General features: G+C 40.0%; 1 long non-coding RNA gene across 1 annotated transcript in view; it reads left to right on the forward strand.

The window, feature by feature from the left end:
* The window catches only part of LOC114888148, a 286,180-nt gene that overhangs the window by 13,518 nt on the left and 250,173 nt on the right, over nucleotides 1-22,489 (forward strand). Inside the window, exons 3-4 of the long non-coding RNA XR_003791718.1 lie at nucleotides 4,099-4,236; nucleotides 10,649-10,798. This is a non-coding gene — a long non-coding RNA (uncharacterized LOC114888148). The remainder of the gene's footprint in view (nucleotides 1-4,098; nucleotides 4,237-10,648; nucleotides 10,799-22,489) is intronic.

Consider the following 22,489-nt stretch of genomic DNA (forward strand, 5'->3'; position numbering starts at 1 on the left):
TATAAATATTTAATTATTATGTATGTATAATATAGAGTAAATAAACATGTATAATTTATATATTGTATGTATATCTATATAGTATATATAGATATACATTTATGTAATTTATATATATTTATATGTGTAAAATATATAATATATATTTATATATTATTATATTGCATACTATTCTGTATCATATATGTGTGTATATATAGAGAGAGAGCGAGAATGAGGGAGGGAAGGAGGGAGAGAAAGAAAGAGAGAGAGAGAGAAATAGGTTTATTTTTAGGAATTGGGTCGTGTGATTGTGGGAACTGGAAAATCTGAGATCCGAAATTCAGGTAAGAGTTGATGCTGCAGTCTTGAGTCTGAATGCCTCAGAGCATCAAGTTGGAAACTCAGGCAGGGTTTCTATGTCGCAATTTGGGGGAGAATTTCTTCCTCTTTGAGGAACCTCAGTCTTCTAAGGTCTTCAGCTGATTGGATGAGTCACACCCACACTATGGAGAGTAAACTGCTTTACTCAAAGTCTACTGATTTAATTGTTAATAACATGTAAAAAAATACCTTCACTGCAACATGTAGCCTGGTGTTTGACCAAACAATTGGGTACCATAGACTAGCTAAGCTGACGCATAAAATCAACCCTCCCAAAATCCTTACTAAAAATCTCCTCTTGCTTGAGGAACTTTAATCTCTGCACAGCTCTCAAGTTTTTTCAGCTAGTAAGGATTTGAAGAAGGATTTGAACCCAGAAATCTGACTCAAAACTTGCATTTTTAACCACTAAGAGCTTACATCATTTTGTCTTATATCTATCATTTACTAACTCATTTCTTTATTCAGGAATATTTATTGGAGACCTCTTAAGTGGTTGGCATGGTATAGGCTTCTGGGGAGACAGTAAATCATTGAAATCTATAATACTATATTTATTAAATATAATAATGGAATATGATTAAATACAATGTCTTAGTTAATGCCTATGTTAAATATATTTTAAATATAATTAAAATAAAACAATATATTTAAAATATAAAATTAGATCTAATGTGATAATAGATGGGAGAGGAAGGCAAAATCAGAGGGGCAACTACTGTGGTTGGGAGGTAGGTTTAGGGAAAGTTTCTACTGGGCAAAATTGGATGTTGGATGTGAAAGACGAATCAGCATTAACTAGGTAGGGGGAGAGAGTGGAGAAGCACAGAGGCTGAGAGAAAAAAATCACATCACAGAAATGTTAGCTGGAGGTCTCCATTTAGGATTTAGGTGCTTTGAAATAATGATTTGCATGCCTTCCCTCCTTCCTTCTTTCCTTCCTTTCTCTTTCTCTCTCTTTTTCCTTCCTTTTATTTTTTCCTTTCTTTCTCTCTCCCCTAATTTCATCCCCCAGGCACTTAATTGAGGTCTTATATATCCTACACTATTTATTAAAATTACTGAATGAATAAATGAGTGAATATATGACTAATAAGAAATATACGCTTCATCTTGATAACCAAATTCTTCCACAAGTCTAGTTGCTGCTTTCAGAGACCAAAAAAACTGAGATCACGGGTCTGAGCTGGTATGATAGTTTTTGTTCTTTCAAATAATTTTCCTTTGATGATGATATTTTAAATTATTGTTACCCCTCCCCCCTTTCTGCATAGATAATCAAGGATTGGTTGTGGCTATGAACTAGGTAGGCAGAGGAAGAGCCTGAAGACTGTGTTGAAACTTAGGCTCAAGCAATGGAATGTTGCAGTTGACTGGGGGGAATAGCTGCCACAAAGGGCTCCTTCTGGAAGCCAGCAATTAGGAAAGAGGAATCTCAGAGTTCAGTTTGAATAGAACCAATGGGCCATCTGGAGGGCCAAAAGGCAAGGTAGTGAATCGTGATGAATATTGCAAGAAACAGTGTGTGTGCATCACACGTGTGTGAGCATGCATGTAATGTGTTAGGAATGCCTCAGTTCATGAATGCTTTCTATTTAAAGGAGTGTTAATACAGAACAGAGACATGGGGAACTATTATCTTGGCTTAAATGGTTATCAAAATATTTTGATCTTTTAATTATATATTTTAAAATGTAGAAGGAACTGAGTAATTGTATTTAATTCAATGCACAGCTTAAAGGCAATCTGCTTGTAAAAATATTTAAGTTTTTTTTCCCTATCCCGATAGCCTAGCCCATGTGACATTAAATAGATATGTATGCACTATCGGGTCTGTGCAGAATGATGAAAATAACTAGTCATAACTCCTAACTGTAACATTATAGTAAAGAATAGCCCCCAGGTTCGTATGGGATTGAAAATTCTTTTCATATTGATATTCTTTAGGCTCTAGCTTGGCACTACTATTGGCTACTTATGAATAAGTTTTTTAGCTTTTCTGAGCCACAATATCTTCATCAGTAAAATAGGGGACCAGAGTAGTTGATCTTTCTAATTCGTAAAATGTTTTGTTCATCAGAGAGGTTCATATTTTAAAAAGTACTTTGAAAAGTGTAAGATTTCCTACAAAGATTCCTGCAAATATTAGAAGTAGAGCTAACTTTCATTCATTCATTTATTTAATATATTGAGCGCATTACACTGCTGAAATATGTATAGTCATATATCGTATATGTATAACTATATTATATGCTCGTTCTGTGCTAATTGTTGAGGCCACATTGATGAAAAAGACAGATTTTTTTTTTCTATGTGGTCTGTGCGGTCTCTTGGAAGTCGGTGAAGACAATTGGAAGATTCTTGTGAGTTTCTACGTTACCACTTAATGCGTATGTGATTTCCACTTAATAGGTGTGTGATTTCAGGTGTATAACGGACAATTATACAGGACTATATCATAGGATGGCTATGAGAATCAAATGTGGTAATTGTTGTAAAATGTATTTAGTGCTATACAATGTGACCCAACTATGAAATACCAAGTGGAGAGAGACAAGAAATTGGAAGAAGGTTGAACCATGGAAACTTCCCTAACCTGAGGACAGGGATAAGAGAAAACACAAAAGAGAGTAGAGTAGAAAATTGACAGAGAGGTAGAAAAGTGAGAGGAAGTAATACATGGGAAGTATTAATAAGCCACCTGCACTAAAAAGATTTTTCAGATTTTACCTAGTTTAATATGTTAAATTCATATGTCTTACTCTAGCAATATTTCCTTCAAAATTTGGGTAAAAAGTACATTTTTACTTTTAAAAAAAGTTACAAAAAGAAAAACATCTCTCTGATTCTTGTATAGAAATTCTAAATTATTTTCTTTCTAGCTTAAAGAAAGGTCAATTATACAAAATCAGTCTGTATTTGCCCTTTATCCTGAGCCTGTCTTTTCAGCTACTTTGCTCAAAAAGATCTTTGCTTTGGACTTGGAGAAAGGGCAAATGGTGTTGCAGAAGAAAGATTCTATCCAGCTGACCATAAATTTCTGGCGGTGTGTGGGAGCACACATTCTGGCTAAGATCTGACACCAAAGCTTCATATTTCTAAAGAACAGTTCTTGCTGGATGGTATGACTATTTCACTGGTTTTGTTGAAGAAGACAGGCAAGATTAAATGCTTCATTGATGTAAGAACAAAGGTAAGCCAGGGGATCTGGCAAAGGTTGAGCAGTATATTTTTAAAGTGAATATGATAGCAATTTTTATGAGTCTGCTAGTCACACTTGGGTTGAAAATCTAATCTTTTTCAAAGACGAACAGGATAAATGAATACCCTCTCGACAACATACAAGATGTTTAAAGGCAAAGCTATTTGATTATTTTTATTCTGACATGTTGAGAAACTGTCATTTTAATCAATACAATGAATTAGTATGGCGCCGTATTTGAAGCTTTTATAAAGTAAAAAAACTTGTTTGTGAGTGGTTTTGCTGATATTTATCATTATCTCTCTTCTTTGGTCTCCAGTATTTTGGCTAATGCTTTATAGTCCTTCCTTGATTTCAACTCTAATCGTTATCTACTTTGAGTCACTCATGAATCTCAAAATATTTTGCTGAATTAGAACCTTTGATATTTAGGGCAAATTTTAATGATCTGTCTTCTTCTGAAGTGACTAATTTTAAAGGAAAAAATGCCGAGTTACACTCACCCTTTCCATTCATGCATTATTTTGTGACAGATTTCTTCTGAGCATAAAGAATTTCTTCTTAGAGAAAGAACTTGGAAGAACACAGGCTCCAGGGCCAAAGCATCTACAAGTGGATTGTCTACAAGGGGAAGAGCTTATCTTAAATTTGAGCTGCAATCAAAAATGAAGGTAGATAAAACCCTTGTACATTGTCACCGTAGGAAGGAAAAGCACAAATGAATACGTATTGCTTTGTATCTCTTTTTACATATCTTGCGAGAAAAAGATTTTCCCGGTCAAAGCATCTTTGCTAAATTTATCTCCGGAGGGACACTGCTGCTCAATCAAATCTTTGCAAGATTTTACCCTGGTGTTCCAAAAAGAAAAAGTACTCAGTATGATATGTTTTATTATTTTCTTTTGAATAATTCCAGGTATAGGTCATAAAATACTTTGGTTAGCAAGTGTTCCAGACTTGAGTCTTGGAGATTAAGTTGTCAAATTAAAACAGAGAGGTTACAGAATCCTTGTCTGGTTTAACTGTTATACTGGCATACTCATATGCTACCCAGAAACTGATTGATATTATCTTTGTCACTTTGTCACTTTAGAAGAATAAAACAAAAAGTGTTTTTGTATGTGTGTGTGTTTCTTCCTTTTTTCCCTCATTATTTTGCCTAATTTACTACTTGTAATTTAAAAACAAAAACCGGTTTCAAACGTTAATATCAAAAGTTGACTTACCTGTTAAGGTATATGAGCCCTCAACAATGAAATTATTAATCTTTAGAGCTTTTGTAGTTTCAATTAAAGATCTCAGTCTCCATGTACAACATATGTAAGCAGGATGAATAAAAATTCATTCTCAAATGAAAAAGAGTAATAAACCCAACCCAAGTTTAAGAGAGGGAACTGCATAGAAAGACAAATATTAAAATAAATATGTTTAGTTAAAAATTAATTTCCTGTCAAGAATCCTGGTTCTACCAGAACTGTTTTTTTTTACTTAACTTTTATTGGAGTATAGTTGTTTTACAATGTTGTGTTAGTTTCTGCTATACAGCAAAGTAAATCAGTTATACATATACATATATCCCTTCTTTTTTAGATTTCCTTCCCATTTAGGTCACCACAGAGCACTGAGTAGAGTTCCCTGTGCTAAACAGTAGGTTCTCATTAACTATCTATTTTATACATAGTAGTGTATATATGTAAATCCCAATCTCCCAATTCATCCTACCTCCTCTTCCCCACCTTGGTATCTGTAAGTTTGTTCTCTACATCTGTGTCTCTATTTCTGCTTTGCAAATAAGTTCATCTGTACCATTTTTCTAGATTCCACATATAAGCGATATTATACAATATTTGTTTTTCTCTTTCTGACTTACTTCACTCCCTATGACAGTCTCTAGGTCTATCCACATTTCTGCAAATGGCACTATTTCGTTCCTTTTTATGGCTGCATAATATTCCATTTTATATATATATATATATATATATATATATATATATACCACATCTTCTTTATCCATTCCTCCGCTGATGGACATTTAGGTGGTTTCCATGTCCTGGCTATTGTAAATAGTGCTACAATGAACACTGGGGTGCATGTATCTTTTTTTTTTGCAGTACGCGGGCCTCTCACTGTTGTGGCGTCTCCCGTCGCGGAGCACAGGCTCCAGACGCACAGGCTCAGTGGCCATGGCTCACGGGCCCAGCTGCTCCGCAGCATGTGGGATCTTCCTGGACCGGGGCACGAACCTGTGTCCCCTGCATCCGCAGGCAGACTCTCAACCACTGCACCACCAGGGAATCCCTGCATGTATCTCTTTGAATTATGGTTTTCTCCAGGTATATGCCCAGGAGTGGGATTGCTGGGTCATATGGTAGTTCTATTTTTAGTTTTTTAAGGAACCTCCATACTGGCTGTACCAATTTACATTCCCACCAACAGTGTAGGAGGGTTCCCTCTTCTCCACATCCTCTCCAGAATTCATTGTTTGTAGATTTTTTGATGATGGCCATTCTGACCAGTGTGAGGTGATACCTCATTGTAGTTTTGATTTGCATTTCTCTAATAATTTGTGATGCTGAGCAGCTTTTCACGTGCCTCTTAACCATCTGTATGTCTTTGGAGAAATGTCTATGTAGGTCTTCCATCCATTTTCCATTGGTTTTTTTTTTTTTTTTTTTTATATTGAGCTGCATGAGCTGTTTGTACATTTTGGAGATTAATCCCTTGTCAGTTGCTTCGTTTGCAAATATTTTCTCCTATTCTGAGGGTTGTTTTTTCGTTTTGTTTATGGTTTCCTTTGCTGTGCAAAAGCTATGAAGTTTCATTAGGTCCCATTTGTTTATTTTTGTTTTTATTTCCATTTCTCTAGGAGGTGGGTCAGAAAAGATCTTGCTGTGATTTGTGTCATAGAGTGTTCTGCCTATGTTTTCCTCTAAGAGTTTGATAGTGTCCGGCCTTACATTTAGGTCTTTAATCCATTTTGAGTTTACTTTTGTGTATGGTGTTAGGAAGAGTCCCACTCTCCATGGTAAATTAGTCAGTGGTGACAGTGGTCTGACCTTAGCAGAGGAAGTGGATAATGTCGGTTACTCTTCTCCCATAGTCTCAGTTGGATGTTGCATAAGGTATAGAGCTTGAGGATGTCTGGTGGTCTGAGATAGCAATGAGGAAGATGAACAGAATTTCACTTCGTAGAAGAAATAAGAAAACCCAAAAGTCAGTCATAGTTTGCTCAATCTTTTCTTTCCCCAACCTAATAGTTTTCTGAGTTTTTATGAACTTAGTGTATGAGTAATAATCAGAAAAATACTTGGGGATTATTTGTTGAGAAGCTTTTACTTTAACCAAAACTGCAAAGGACTTTTTCCTTGGATCAAGCACTGGGGCCTCAGAGCAATGTCATTTAATATGCCATTTTTAGTAGACTTTCATCTGAACAAGTTGGAATTTTTAAAATGAAAATAGCCCTCCAATTTCATTATTATTTAATTATTTATCTAAGGAATCAGGACCAAGAGAACTTTACCTTTTGCTTTTACATGACTGAGTTTTTACTTTTGGTTTGATATTAGAACTTCAGTGCTTCAAGTACATCTTCTTTGAACTGATGTACTGAAACGGAATGGCATTCCAAGGAAATTGATGGCTGGTACTAGGGAGGCTACAGGTGATTGGAATTTTCCCATGGCAGTCACTTTTATATAACATTCTACAGTTTTGTTTTAGTTCCTATCCACTGTCCTAGCTAGAATCAGTCTCATTTCCTTTCTTCCACCATTTTCTTTTTGGTTATAGGTATCAAGAATTTTAATGATTTGTAAGTAGTTTTCTAAACTAATGAAATAAATATGTGTCAAATGCATGTTTTTACATTTTATGTTTTAATAATTAATCCCCCTGAGTTCATTTTCTTGCCATGCTAAATGCAATTCTAGAATGGATTCTGTTTCATTAGTGTTGAAATATAGATCTTTGAAATCTCATGCTGTGGTACCATATCGCTTGACTGGTACTGTTACTGCCAAGGAACCATGTTTCATAACTTTTCTTAGTGAAGTTAAATTTGATTTGTGAAATTAACCGGAACATTTAAACCAAGAACTCTTATCTCCCCTTTCTCAATCTTAGAAATGGAAAAGTTAAAGACAATCCAGGTTTCTGTTTCTTGTCCTGTGTCTAATTTATTGTCCTAAATGAGCCAATGCTCCCACCATTCTAAAGAGGCTCCACTTTGGCACTTGGCTTCAGTCCTTCCATGGATCCTCAGGCTGTCTTGTATCCTGGATGACTTCAACACCCGCCCAAATGACACAGGCTTCTCAGGGCTTTGAGTTACTCATCTCCAATAGCTTCTACCATAGCCCCTCTTCATCATGTCCTTCTGTTTGCATACTCAGCATGTTTTCATCACCAGTGTCTTCAGCACTGAAATTTTATATCCAGACCTTGCTCTCTTGACATAGCCTCTGGCAAGTTTCATTCATCTTTGTCCCATTAGGCTCTCCAGACTCTTCTTGTTTTCTCTGTTACCCACTTTCTATATTTGTTTCCCAAGACATTTAGATTTTATGTTCCATCACTTCTGTCTCTCTTTGACAGTATCAACTCTTTTGCCCCATGTTCTTCTTTCACATCTGCTTAGCAAAATCCCAAGCCTGGCTGAATTCAAACCATCAGTCTTCCACACCTGAGTCATGCTGATTAAAAAATCTCCCCATGCCTAGATTGGTGCTGCCAAAGGTTTGGATTCTTGGTATATCTTGGCCTTGACTCCTTGCCATTCCCAGGAACATGCCATGTATCTTCATCTATTTGAGATGTCTTTTATTCCTCAGAAAAAGGAGTTGTGACTTTCTTTACGCATGGGTTCGCGTATTTCTTCTTCAAGTTTTTCTTTAGTATCAGTAGTTCAAATTGTGGTGTTGAAAGATCCAGGGTAGATTTTGGCTCAGTCTCCAATGTGGTGGGAGATCCATGGACAGTGATACTGATATTGAAAGTCTAATGGGAGGTACATGGTATGTGGAGGTTTTTCTGAGTTATGGCTGGATCCCAGGTAATAACTGAATAACAGGGATCTGCAAATGGGCTGGGAAAGTTCTCAGGGCCTCAGTTAAGTGTCCAGGCTTAGGGAAGAGCTTCAACCCCAGTAAGGGGACAGGAAGGCTCAGTCAGAATCTGAGCAGGAAGGCCATGCACAGTGTGCTCAGTGGTTGGGTAGAATTAGCTCAGTTCTGGTTCCCAGGGCTCACCCAGGCACATGAGATACTAGTTATCTTACCACAGGATTGGTTTAAGACCTTACCAACTGCCTCCTTTGTCAGGACTGGTTTTGAGACATGGATGGAGCTGAGAGTACAGGTGAGTGGACTGGTGAAACTCTAGGGGTGACAGTGTTGGAGTGTCATTAGAGATGAGGCAAGAGAGGTGAACTGGACTCAGCCTGCAGAAGGCTTAGCCTAAGGGCCTTACCTGGTAGAGAACCCTGGAGAACAGTGACCCAATTGTGGTACCAAATTATGTGGAAACTGAACGAATAGGAGAGGGTCAGTTATAATGTTTTTTTCACAGTATTATTTCATTCATATAAAAGGCATGGGAGGGAAATTTTAAGCCAAGAATTAACTCTTGGTTTGCCCTTTGAGGACTGTACACTTTTAGGAGATTTTAGACCTGGTCATAGTTTTTGGGTCTGTGGTCTCCCGGCTCTCTCTTCTGCATGCTAATCTTCTGGTTGCAGTACATTCAAGGAAAATAACCTAATTTTAGTATTAGCCTAATCAAAGTACAGGAAGGCAGATCTGCTTTAATAACATAATATGGTAGAATCCAAAGCTTAATATATGTTTCCTGCTGTAGACAGCTATAATATGCTAATAGTTACCAAAAATATCAATCGAAGGATAGTTATTTGCTTTACAAAATTTGATCATAAGATTCCTGTAAAAAAAATGAATTTCCTCTAGAGAATTTAAAATCTGATTTGGTGTACTGCTGTGGTTCCATTTGCATGCACATTTATCCTGATTAATAATCAAGTGAGACTTAATAGGGATAAATACACATTTTTGAGTTTAGGCTTAAAAATGTCATTGTAAGGATGGAGCTGAGTGCTCTGGCTTTTCAGCAGATCAAGAATCTAGTTTTAAGTATAAGGCAGTAGCGTGACACAGATGCCAGAAAACTGGAGCGCCCTCTGAGCCTCAGCTAATAGAAATCAAGGTCCAGAATGAGAGTGGCAGATAGGCCGCCACGTGAATCACATCCCGGTACTTCCCGCCCTACTTTCCTGGGGAACCGAACAAACTTGCTGTCCGTAGAGGCCAGTGTCCTAGATGGTGAGGGAGCTGGAGCCCCATCAAAGTCTCAGAGGATGAACAGATAGAGGATGCTTGGCTTGAGGAAGAGAAGGTGATGGTGGTTCCTTAAAAATTGTGATGGTTTGCCATGTGTAAGCAGACTTGGATTTTTTTGTTATAGGTTCAGATTTAGAATTCAAGGTGGGAATTACAGGGAGGTATTTTCCAGTTTCCTCTTCCTCAGGTCAGAGTGTGTCAAGGTTTGTTTTTGTTTTAATTTTTTATACAATTTTAAAAGGTTACACTCCATTTAAAAATATTGGCTATATTTCCCATGTTGTACAATATGTCCTTGTAGCCTATCTTGCACCCAACAGCTTTTATCTCCCACTCCCCCACTCCTATTCTGCCCCTCCCCAGCTCCCTGCTGGTGACCACTAGTTTGTTCTCTATATCTGCAAGTCCACTTCATTTTTGTTATATTCACTAGTTTGTTGTATTTTTTAGATTCCACATATAAATTATATCATACAGTGTCTTTCTCTGTCGGACTTATTTCACTGTGCATAATACCCTCCAAGTCCATCCATACTGCTGCAAAATGGCAAAATTTCATTCTTTTTATGGCTGGGTAGTAGTCTATTGTGTATATATACCACATCTTCTTTGTCCATTCATCTGTTAATGGATACTTAGGTTGTTTCCATATCTTGGCAATTGTAAATAATGCTGCTATGAACATTGGGACACGTGTGTCTTTTCGAACTAGTGTTTTTGTTTTTTTCAGATATATACCCAGGAGCGGAATTGCTGGGTCATGCTTTTGGTTTTGGTTTTGGTTCTTAGAGGATTCTTGTGTGAGAGAAGAGGTTAGACTGGCGGCTTCCATAGCTCTTCCACTGACTGATTAGTTTAAATTTATCCCATCAGGCATCAGGTAAGCTACACAGCTGTTATTATTTGTTATTTATACTTAAGTACCACTTATTATATGTTTGGGAACTGTTCTAAAACTGTAAAAATATCAATTCATTTCACTTATTTTAACAACCCTGCAACGTAGCTATTACCTGCATTTTATAGATGTGGATCCTGAGGCTCAGAGATATTAAGTTACTTGCACAAAGTAACACAGCAAGAGCCAGATCCACACCCAGGCTGTCTGCCTCTTTATTTTAGGAATATGTGTCTTGAGGATTACATTAGGCCTGAATTATGTATGTGGTGACTCCATTTTCAGTGTATTATTGAGCTACTGCCTGAAAATGACTTTTATCTTCATTATTATTACGATTTAAAGTTTTTCTGAGTTGGGAAGAGTTTCTGATTCACTTTGCTGCACATATGTATGTTTTGCTAGAAAAACAAATAGAAATACTGTTTTGTGTTCCCTGTGGTATAAATCATTTTCAAATAGTAATTTGGATGATACTTTATCAGCTCAGGTCTCTCTTATTTGTAAATTATAGTAAATTTTAAAAATGACATCCCTCACGCAACTTCTCTTCACAACCCATGTGATTTCTTTACAATCACAAGATCTTATATTATACCTCCATGACTTGGAAGAACTGTGTTTTTTTTTTTCCAAATGTTAACTCCCTGTCAGGGGTCATCTCTGTACTGGAGGGTATATGGTTTATTAAACACAGAATGGTCTTTGCTGTTCCTTTGGCTCACAACCTCCAAAGCCTCATCTGTTAGCAGACAGCTGTAACAGTCTTCCCACTGTTTATGTTTAGCTCATGAAGCAGAAAATATGACAGGTTCTGTGTCTTTCAAAATGTCTCCCCCCAAATGCTAGTTAATCCCCTGGCTTTCAAAGGTCAACAAAAGTTATGTCTGCTGGCAGCAAGAATATAGGTTTTCTTTTTCATTCTTATGTAGATGTTATTTATTGACACTATTGTTTATCCAAGATGACTATAATTTTTCATATAATATTAAACAGACAAACCTTTGTTTCCAAATTGTGAACTAAGTTGATGAAGAAGAAAATATCAATCACCAAGTCCAAGTTACAGTTTTTTCTTTGTTGTTGAAATGGTTGAATAATTTTAGAGCTGAAGAAGTACTATCTGAAATAAGTCCATAGACAATTTTAAAATATTTTAATAATGTAATTATTTCAGTGAACAGTTTGATTGTCTAAACAGCAATAATACAATATGACAATTGGAAACACTATTTGCAAGCTGTGTAGCTTTTACCAGTTTTATCGTGTATACAGCTGCAACTAGACTTCGTTAGTGAACCGGAAGGGGCTGAGGAGTGATTGTGCAGGTGGGCTTTTTGAGAACCACTGGGGACAAGAAAAATTGGCCACAATAATAAAACTGATAAGGTGGAGAGAGACAAGTGATGGGAAGATGTCTGCCCCCATTACCAGGTGACACTGAAGAGAAAACTTATGAGCTTGGTGTCAAGGGGAATAAGTACACCAGTGTAGGGATGCTGGTCACCCAGAGTGTGGCTTCCTGGAGGGCAAGAAATGAAAAGCCTGCAGCATGAGCAGCTGAAGTGGGATCAGCACCTGGGAGCAGAAAGATGGAATGGGGAAGACCTAGAAGGAAGGGCTCTCTGGATCTCCAGGATGCAACTTATGCAGGGCAAGTTGGAACACTGAACGCAGAAGCACAAGCACCAAGGACCTAGTTTTACCCTAGGAAAAGAAATCAGGCATCAGTGAGAATGACTGCTGCAGATTGAGGTCTCTCGGGTCGTCTCATGAGCAACGTGGAGTCTATAAATGTATCAGTCAGGAATGCTTTTGGCTGCATGCATTAGAAAACCTGAATACGAAGTCTTAATTGTAAAGGGGTTTACTTTTCATATATGATGAAAAATCTGAGGGCGGGTAGCTGTTGGCACTGGTTGAAGGGGGGTCAGCAAGGTTAGCATTGAGGTCTCTGATTCTTTGGGGGCTTCCTTCGTAGGCTGGCGATCATTTCAGTAGGAAGAGGGGAAAATGCTTTCCCTGCTGCACTGTGTCATGTGCACATTGCAAGCTGGAAGAGGACCTAGGGAAGAGACTGGAAATGGGGTTGGGTCATTCAACCAACAATGTCTGCCACAACATATTTTCTGCTAACTAATCTTTGTAATATCATCTCTTGAGAAGAGTTATTTTTGTTTTCTCTTGTATTTCAAACATCCCAAGAAGTGCTAGAAAAGAAGAGGACATGTGAATGTGAAAATACCCTGTGACATTCCATGAAACTATTTCTGAGAATTGAGATTAATGGATTGTGGTACCTTATAATGATGATGGTGATGATGTTGATGATAATACTAATAATAGCACATATAACTTCTTATGTGCCAAGCTCTGATTTAAATGCTGTGTATAAATTACTGTTAAAAATCTTATCAACTACATTAGAGATAGGAACTAGCATTATTATTCCCATTTTACATACTGGATAACTGAGACCTCTGAACGATTAAATGACCTATCCAAAGCTAGTATAGTATAAGTGGGGAAACCAAGAACTACACTCTGCAGTCTGGCCCCAGGGCCCATGCCCTTCATCCCTGGTCTACTTGATTTTTTAATTTTTATTTATTTTTTAACTATCACACTTACCTCTTTAATATTATTCTAAATTTTATCATCACTGTTATTTTTTCCTGATGATTGCTTAATTCTGTGGTCCTGAAAAGGCTAAAATTGTAAATATGGACATTTGCCCATCGCCAAAAAGTAAAATCACTGCTAGGAAAATAATACCTACACGGGTTACATGGGAAGATGAAATGCTGAATCCAGATACAGTGAAATTGGCAAAAGATGGCTGAGTTAGTTTAGTTTCATCCATTTTGAGAAGTCTGGCCCAGATTAGGAGCTCTTAGAGGAAGCAGTGTGCAAGGTGCAGTTTGGAGACATGACATATTTAAAAGGCAGGCAGTTGAATGATTCCAGCTCATATATACCATTGGGTATAATGTATCTAGTCATCTGCCTGAACCAAACAATTATTTCCTGCTGGTATTTTTCTTCTGTGTTAATGGTTTTGAACATCCAGAGTAAACAATTTATGTTTTATACTGAGGCAAAATTTCACAAAATGCCAACATTCAAATCAACCAGCGTCTTACCTCTCAAAATTGAGTAAAAATCTGTGTGTGTATGTGTGCATCAATAAGTGTAAAGCAAATAATTGAACTGTTTGGTTGCAAATGAAAAAACTCAGTAAATAATTTAAATTAAAATACTAAGAATAAAGACATAATAATCTCATACATTTGCCTGACATGGTGAGCTATAATTGGAGAAAAATATAGTTTGCTGGAAAGAGAAGTTAGCTACAAGTGAGAAGAAGCAGGCTCCCATTCTATGGCCCTTTTAATGCTCCTTTCACTTCACTATCTTAATAAGACTGTGGTATTTGTCCTGCGGTATGGTTTAGTGCCTTCAGAAGGACAGATCCATGTTATAGGCCCATAGTTTTGTTGGCCATTTAAAATCAGAAAATAGAATCTTGGCTGGAAGGGATTTATCTCAGAGGTCTTGTCCTCCAATATCCATCTGCAGAGATGATTCATGAAATGTTTGAATTAGTATCTAAGTAGCCATGTTGATGAGGATTCTATGGCTTTAATGTAGTTGGTTCATCTAGAATCAAAGCTGTTCTAATTTTGCTTACTAGATCTTGGAAGCTGCATGAAGTCTTTTCAAGCCTAGACATTTTCCATTTGCCTTTTGGATAAAGTCCCAAGTCTTTTGCCTCCAAGCTTATCAACTAGCAAGTGGCCACTGCCTCTGTAGAGAAAACCTCATCACTTCTGGCCTCTTACTATGCAGAGCTTTCTAGGCTCCTTCCACATACCATGTTGTCAGTGTCCTCTTCCCTCTCTTTACATACTTCTCCTTACCTGGAATATCACTCTTCATCTTTCAGTTGGCTAATTCCTTTGTCATCTCTAAGTCTCAACTCAAGTATCACCACCTCCAGAAAGCCCACAATCTTTTTTTTTTTTTTTCGTGGTACGCGGGCCTCTCACTGTTGTGGCTTCTCCCGTTGCGGAGCACAGGCTCCGGACACGCAGGCTCAGTAGCCACGGCTCGCGGGCCCGGCCGCTTCGCGGCATGTGGGATCTTCCCGGACCGGGGCACGAACCTGTGTCCCCTGCATCGGCAGGCGGACTCTCAACCACTGCGCCACCAGGGAAGCCGCAGAAAGTCCACAATCTTGATTGCTTCAGGTTGAGTTAGGCAGCCCTTCCTTGTGTTCCCATAATGCCCTGTGTACGTGTACTGTAGTACTGTATGTTCCACATTGTGTTAGAATGATCTGTTTATGCCTCTTCCCACTAGGACTGTGAGCACATTGACAGTAAGGACATGTCTTAGCCATCTTTGTATTTCTATGACCTGCTATAAGACACATTGTTAAATTCTAATAATACTTATGGACTTGATGAAAGGATAGAGAAAAACACCTGCCACAGTGTATGGGGTCATTCTATCCAGGCGTGGAATGGAATGAGTTTTGAGACTGCCTGTATCCTGGTAGACACAATTTTGGTCAGAAGCCCTGTATGCTTTTCTTTGCACATCATAGGCTGGGGTTGGCTGTCATTGTATTTTGGTCCATGGCAGCTGCTGGTAGCTAAGGGATTTTATTTGTTTAGTTGTCCTTAGCGACAATAATATGAGATGTTTCTACTTACAGTGTTAGTTGATACCTGATATTATGTTGTCTTATTTTCATTTTTGATATTTATTTTCTCCAGTTATTTAAAAATAGTTCAGTATCTGTACAGTACATTATTGTGCAACTTCTGGGTTCAGCCGATTGGAAGGTTTAATACCAGCAAAACTTAGAGGTTGTATATTTTTTACTAGTTTCTAGACTCAGATTTATAGGTTTTTCAGATTATATAGTGTGCCATCAGAGATCCAAGTCAAAGCCAAACACCAAATATTTGTTGAATCTATTATATGCAAAGTCCCATGACAGGTGCAAAAACATGTAAGTGATAGACTAGCAGGAGACACAAAGCAGAAGTACTTGGAAAATTAAGGGCAGAATAAGGGTTAAATAACAGAACAAGCACAGCTACGATGCTGGATGAAAGTGTAGCTAGACAGGTTCTGTAAAATTAGAGGCAGGTAAGAGCCCTTGGGCTATGGAGAAGGTTTTGGAGTTGAGAGACTCAACTGGGACATTGAGAAATGCGAGTGCTGCCTTTAGGCAAAAAGAAGGGGAGGGGGCTTTGCAGATGGTGGGGAGGAGGCCTGAGAGGCCTAGAACCTGGGGCAGTGTGGTTTGGTGGAAGCAGAGCATTCATGGGGGGCTAAGACCACAAAGGGAGAGCCCTGAAAGAAGCTGCTCTAACAAAAAGGCTGATAAAAGTGGCTTACTGGAGGGTGTGTCTCAAACGTGAATGTAGCTGTGGGTTCTCCTGAGGCTCTAGTTAAAATGTAGATTTTGATTCAGTTGGTCTGGGGTGGGGGCTGTAGATTCTGCATTTCTACCATTCTGCTACTCCGTGGACCTCACAGCAACAGATTGGAGGACTAAGTGAAAAGTTGTGAAGATTTAATTGGAAAAATGGTAAATGATATTCTCATTGTATATTACATAACCCGACTATTTCAGGCTTTTACATAGCACTTTGGAGGCGTGAAAGCGTTATGTCCAAAGGTGCATAATATTCAACCAGGGAGTCACATAGACAAAGTTTACATTCAACAGGTAGCACAGTTTTATGGAGCTGTCCTGAAAGAGAAAAAAATTGGTTGGTTTTTATAAAATATCATTATAAAATATGTATTTTACTGAGTGTTAGACAAATGTAAGAATCTAGAGGAATGACTTGTTTAAATTAAATTGGAATAACTTTTTCAGTATTTGTCTCAACAGTCGTAATTGAGCAAGAAATTGTGTTTTGCATTTGCAAATGGGCTCGGTACTCTGCTTGTCTTGGGTTTAGATCCTTGATTCAGAACCTGACTCACCTTTGACCCACCTGCAGAGCTAAAAAAAATACTGCTCTATGCCAGACCAATGAAATCAGAATCTCTGGGGCTGGTGCCTGAGGGTTAGTCATTTTGAAAGGCTTCCAAGAGATTCAAATGTACATCCAGGATTGAGATCTACTGGGTTATCTGACCAGATTGTCTAACACTGAATTAAGACGCTGGCACTGGGGGGTTTGACTAACAGACTGCCGGCCTGGCAGGATTAAAATGGGAGTCAGTGCTGAGAGTCAGTCCGTGCTCCAAGAGGCGGAATCCCTGGGATCCCCCTCTGTAGGGTTCTAGGAGTTCACGGGGAACGCTGTGAACAGACAGGGTGGTGTCAGAGGTGTGCTAGGATGGGGAGCCCTGGTAGCTAGGGAAGTGAGCAAGGTAAGCAGAGGCGTGGGTGTGGGAGCAGTTGCTAGCGACCAAGGCAAAAGCATCCTGCCAGTTGGTGCCTGCTATCTCCAGGGCATGGAACTGCTTTCACCGGGCGAGCTGAAACACAAAGTCTTCAAACTGCCATCCTGGGTAGGTGGTTCAAAGCACAAAGCCCTTTGATGTGGACGGGCAACGTGAAGATGCAGAACAAAGAGATGCTTCCAATGGAGTCTACAGAGTGTAAGAGGGTGCAAAACAGAGAGAAGGGGACCACCCGTACAAACTTCACATACTTTCTAAGCCTCCTTAGCGGTGCTGCGGTGAAATCCCCCGCTCAATGCCCGAGGCTGTGCCAGTACATGGTCATTCATAAAGCACAGATCCTGGTGACCAGATTCTTGACCTGTGTTTGTATCAGATTTGAGCTGATGGTGTAAGGCTCTTGCCCAAAGCTGTTCCTTAGGGTTTTTTTTTTTATTTTTTACATCTTTATTGGAGTATAATTGCTTTACAAAGGTGTGTTAGTTTCTGCTTTATAACAAAGTGAATCAGTTATACATATACATATGTTCCCATATCTCTTCCGTCTTGCGTCTCCCTCCCTCCCACCCTGAGCTTCCTATTGGAATATGCCAAGCTCAGTGATTTTGGTACTGAAGCAAGTCTTTCAAAACAAGGTGAAACTCAATGGCTTGGCTTAATTCTTCGCTTTTTAGATGTAAAAATCTTATTTCATATAAGAAATAAGTTGTTCTTATTTTTCAAGGATTTATGGTGGCAAACTTTTAACAATATTCACATCTACCAGCAGCCATACCATGAAGTGAACTCGAGGACCCAGCCCGAATTTCAGGCTGCGTCTGCATGTGCCATAGTGATGCTGACTCGGGCCCTATTGAAATTAGAGGGAGACAGTTGCTATGGAGCAGATTTGACATCTTGGCTCCCCTCTGGGTTCCCGAGTAGAACAAACAAACAGGCAGAATGGTAAAGAAAAGCACTTTCAAGCTGTGGAGGAGTTAGGCACACGTAAATTATTATCTGTTCTCAGTGTGAGCCTGAAATAGGCACAGGGGAGACTATTCTTATCCTTGGCAAAAGGCTCTGGATTGTAAAATGTGTTTTTCGCAGGAGATTCATCTGAGCACTCCTCATATGAGACCCTAGCTCTGACATCTTGTAGGGCAGGAGGAAAAGATCCCAGATGACGGTTTGGTGGAAGGACTGTGGCCAGGAGCTGAGCTGCAGCTGTCCCCTCCTTCCCTTGCCTTGGACCTTGGATGTGTAGGAGGCCTCACGAGGGCTGGGCAGGATCCCAAGCACGGGCTTGCTGGGAGTGGGGTGTGGGAGTAGGGGGCTGGGGGGCTGGGCTGGGAGTGGAACACAGACTTCAGTAGGGGAGGCCAGTTTTGATTAAAAAACATTTTAAGGATGGGAAGAAAAATAGGTGAGGCTTTGTCAAACCATCAGCTTCTAACTTTGCAATTAAGCTCAGTAGTTCCTTCGTTGTGAGATCTTGGCTAAATTTTTGTGTTTTTAGGAAAATCTCCCACAGATGGGAAGAACGTAGCCATTTAAAACAGTTATTCAGCAAAATGCTTCAAAGTTAGGATTGATCGCTTTTTTTAGAGACTAGTGCTTCCACCAGGCAGCCCAGACAAAGCCGCCCGCAGAGGACATCTGTCGTCTCTACTCTCCCTCCTGCTTTTTATTCAGGCGTTCCCGATTCTTCTTATTAAAATATGTTACCTGGGAAAAGGTATGAATGACTGATAAGAGTTTTAAAATGTTCTCTGTCCGGGAATCACTTTTAACAGGAATCCAAACCTTAGGCCACAGGTTAATTCCAAATCTGACTGAGGGGGACTCTAGCTATGCTGCCTCCCTGTCCCACGAACAGAAAACCTTCTCAAAGGGCAGTTGGGGGTAGTGAGACTTACTCATGCTGTGTGTTTAAATGCCAGAGTCTTTGCAGATTATCGGCCACCTTCCTTTCCATTCTTGTGCTGGTGGTGGTCTCCCTTTTTTCTTCCTTGGCATCTTCAGGCCTTTGGGAGACTGAGATCTCTCATGGAAGAAGTCTAGCAACTCCTCTCTACCTAAGTGAGGTCATGCAGCCCTGAGACCCCTTGAGGAAGGAGTCTCTGTGGGGCTTCCGAGAGTCTGTAAACCCCGAAACTGCCCACAAATATGTTCCCTTATTTTTCGAAGAAGAGGGTTGATTAGATTCCTTAGATTCTCAAAAGGCTAAGCAATACCCCCATACCTCCTGCTACCTCCGCCAGCATCCCAGATGCTCCAGGGTGGCATTTCAGGCAGCAGGCAGCAGGTGGAAGAAACTAGCTGAGGTCTCTGGGGTCTTCTTGGTGCACAGCTCACATGGGTCAGTGGTCAGGTCCTACCGGTACCTACCAACACACAGTCCTCCATTAAACATCCTTACAGGCTTATTATCTGTCAAGTATAGACTCAGCATTAATACAATGAGCCTCTTAATTGAGCCTCACAGCAGGCCTGGGAGTCCCAAGACTGAGGTCTGAATTACGTAGCACTCTTTCAGTTGCAAGTTAGTTTAAACAGCGGAGACGATTTATTGGCTCACAAAAATGGGGTATTTGGGGGGAGGAAGTAGATTTTAGGGATGATTCAGCTAATATCATTTGGAATTGCTTTCCCTCTCAAAGAAAAAGGTTGCTGCCTAGACTGCCAACTTTCATTCTGCTAGTTTAGAAGCCACAATGTAGTCTTTAATCCCTCCCTCCCTTCCTTCCTTCCTCCCTTCTTTCCCTCCTTCTTTCCTTCCCTCCCTCTCTCCATCTCTTCCTCTTTTTTTTTCTGATATGATAGCTCTAGCACAAGTCCTAGAGAACTCTCTCATCAACATTGTGCTATCCCTGATTTCTTTGCTGGGGCAAGGGGAATGAGGTATTGTGACTGGTTAAGTTTGGGTGACATGCCCACTTCTGGAGTTGAAGGGAATTGGTCCACTTTTCTTGAATTGCATGGACTAAGAATGGGAAAAAGGTGGTTTCACAAAGGGGAACTAGTGCTGTCACCAAAAGGAAAGCGAAGGGATGCTGGGCAGGCGAAAGCGCTGGCTGTCTACCATGATGTCCTTCTAATTCAGGTACCTTCAGCGTCTGAGAGATGGATGGGATCTTAGAACATCTTATAGTTGAGAAATTTATGATTCCCTGAACTTGTATGAATAAAAGAGTCTGACACATATACAAATGTGCCTAGTTTCAGGGAGAGGATCCATGGCTTTTACCAGCTTCTCAGGTAAGAACCACTGAATTAAGAACCCTTCACTCTTTTCAGATGAGGAAGTGAGGGCTCAGAAACTCTCGATGTCTTGGCCTTGGAGACACTGTATCCAGCTTTATCCACACACCCCTGGGTTTTCTAGCAGGACACTGGCCTCTGGATACTGTGTTAAAAACAGGCTTCTCTGGTCAAATACATTTGGGAAACACTATGCACAGTATCTACCTCTGGAGATTCACAATACATTGAGGCATATTACAGGCTCTGAGAAATCTTATTCTAAAGAAGTACATTTAACTGTATTTAACCCAGAAACCTATTTGAATACTTTTTCTTTTCACGAGCCACCAGTAACACACTTCGGGAAACTGTGTTGCAGCACCTTGCCTCTCCTTTAGGCTGGATGCTATGCTGTGGGTCCTGGTTGGGAATCTGGCGTACCTACTTTCCAGTGCCGTGTGCTCCCTGTTAATCTGGTTCAGTTTCAGAGATTTCAGGACACAGTCACTCTCTAAGGTATGGAGGCTGCTCACCACCGCACTCTCCTGCATTCTATCACCTCTCTCCGGCCACAGCAGGGCCGAGAGGCAAAGGCCTCTGGCTCAGCCCTGCAGGAAAAGGAGGACCACAGTTCAGTGCCAGGCCCTCAGCGGGCCCTGGTCAGTGCCGTGGGCCTGGGCAGTGTCCGTAGGTTGTTCCGTACACTCTCAGATTGTGAGACAAGCTGGTCTGCTCTATTTCCCTTTCAGCCCACCCTGCACTTCCTCCACCACCCACTTCTTTTACCCTTCCCCTCATTCACATCACCCCATGGGGCCTTCCTGTTCAGAGTTACTAGATCTTTTTCCTCTCCCATTACTTGTGTGTTTAATCAGTCGTAACAACAACAACAATAATAATAACCATGAGCTTACTATATGTCAGGAACTGTTCTAATCATTTTAGAGGTATTAATCATTAACTCTTCACAATGACATGATGTGCTAGGTGCTATCCTGTCTCCACTTTATAGAGGCAGATTCAGATTGCATTTTACATCCAGGGATTTGCACGGCTCTGAGGACATAGCAGAGAACAAAACGAACGTATGTCTATGGTTGGACTTATTCCCTTGGGACAGCTGACTAAGGTGACCATCAGGGAATACAACACCCAGTGCTTGTGAAAATCTTAATGGGCACCAAGGACACAGTGTATCCCTCCCGGGAAGTGTTCTGCTTTTATCAAATGTCTTGGGAAGATAAGATGTCTTTAACTTAAGAACGACCCTAATGACGGGAGTTTTAGACCTGAGGGGAGTGCTGGGGAGACGATTTTTCATGGGGAAGTCTTTATTTCCCGCTTGAAGCACACCTGCACGTGGCTGCCTAGGTGGAGCTGCCTCCTCCAGACCATCCAGCTTTTCCCTTTCTACTGGGATTTATAGAGCAGGAGAAGCAGGGGTCCCTATACTGGGACACAGAGAGAGGCAGTGCTTACACGTCCATTTTTGCTAAGACTTTAGGCCTATGACAAAACTTAGGGACCGCGCTCCGTTAGCTGGTTTTCCTTGGCTTGGGCCAGTTCGAGTGTACATTTATGTGTCTCTGTTCACACACATGTGCACAGTCTATGCTTCTTCCCTTATGGTCTTCTTGTTCCACAGGGGAGCACAGTGTCCTAATATGAACCCTACCCCTGCAATTCATACAAAGGAGTTAGTGGCAAAATGCATTACCCTTCCCTAAAGTTCTTTTTTATTTTCTTTTTAACATCTTTATTAGAGTATAATTGCTTTACAATGGTGTGTTAGTTTTCGCTTTATAAGAAAGTGAATCAGTTGTATATATACATATGTCCCCATATCTCTTTCCTCTTGTGTCTCCCTCCCTCCCACCCTCCCTATCCCACCCCTCTAGGTGGTCACAAAGCACCGAGCTGATCTCCCTGTGCTATGCGGCTGCTTCCCACTAGCTATCTGTTTTACGTCTGGTAGTGTATATATGTCCATGCCACTCTCTCACTTTGTCCCAG

This window comes from Monodon monoceros, unplaced genomic scaffold (genome assembly GCF_005190385.1).
Source record: "Monodon monoceros isolate NGI ecotype Baffin Bay Population unplaced genomic scaffold, NGI_Narwhal_1 Super_Scaffold_8, whole genome shotgun sequence".
Taxonomy (NCBI): Eukaryota; Metazoa; Chordata; class Mammalia; order Artiodactyla; family Monodontidae; genus Monodon; species Monodon monoceros.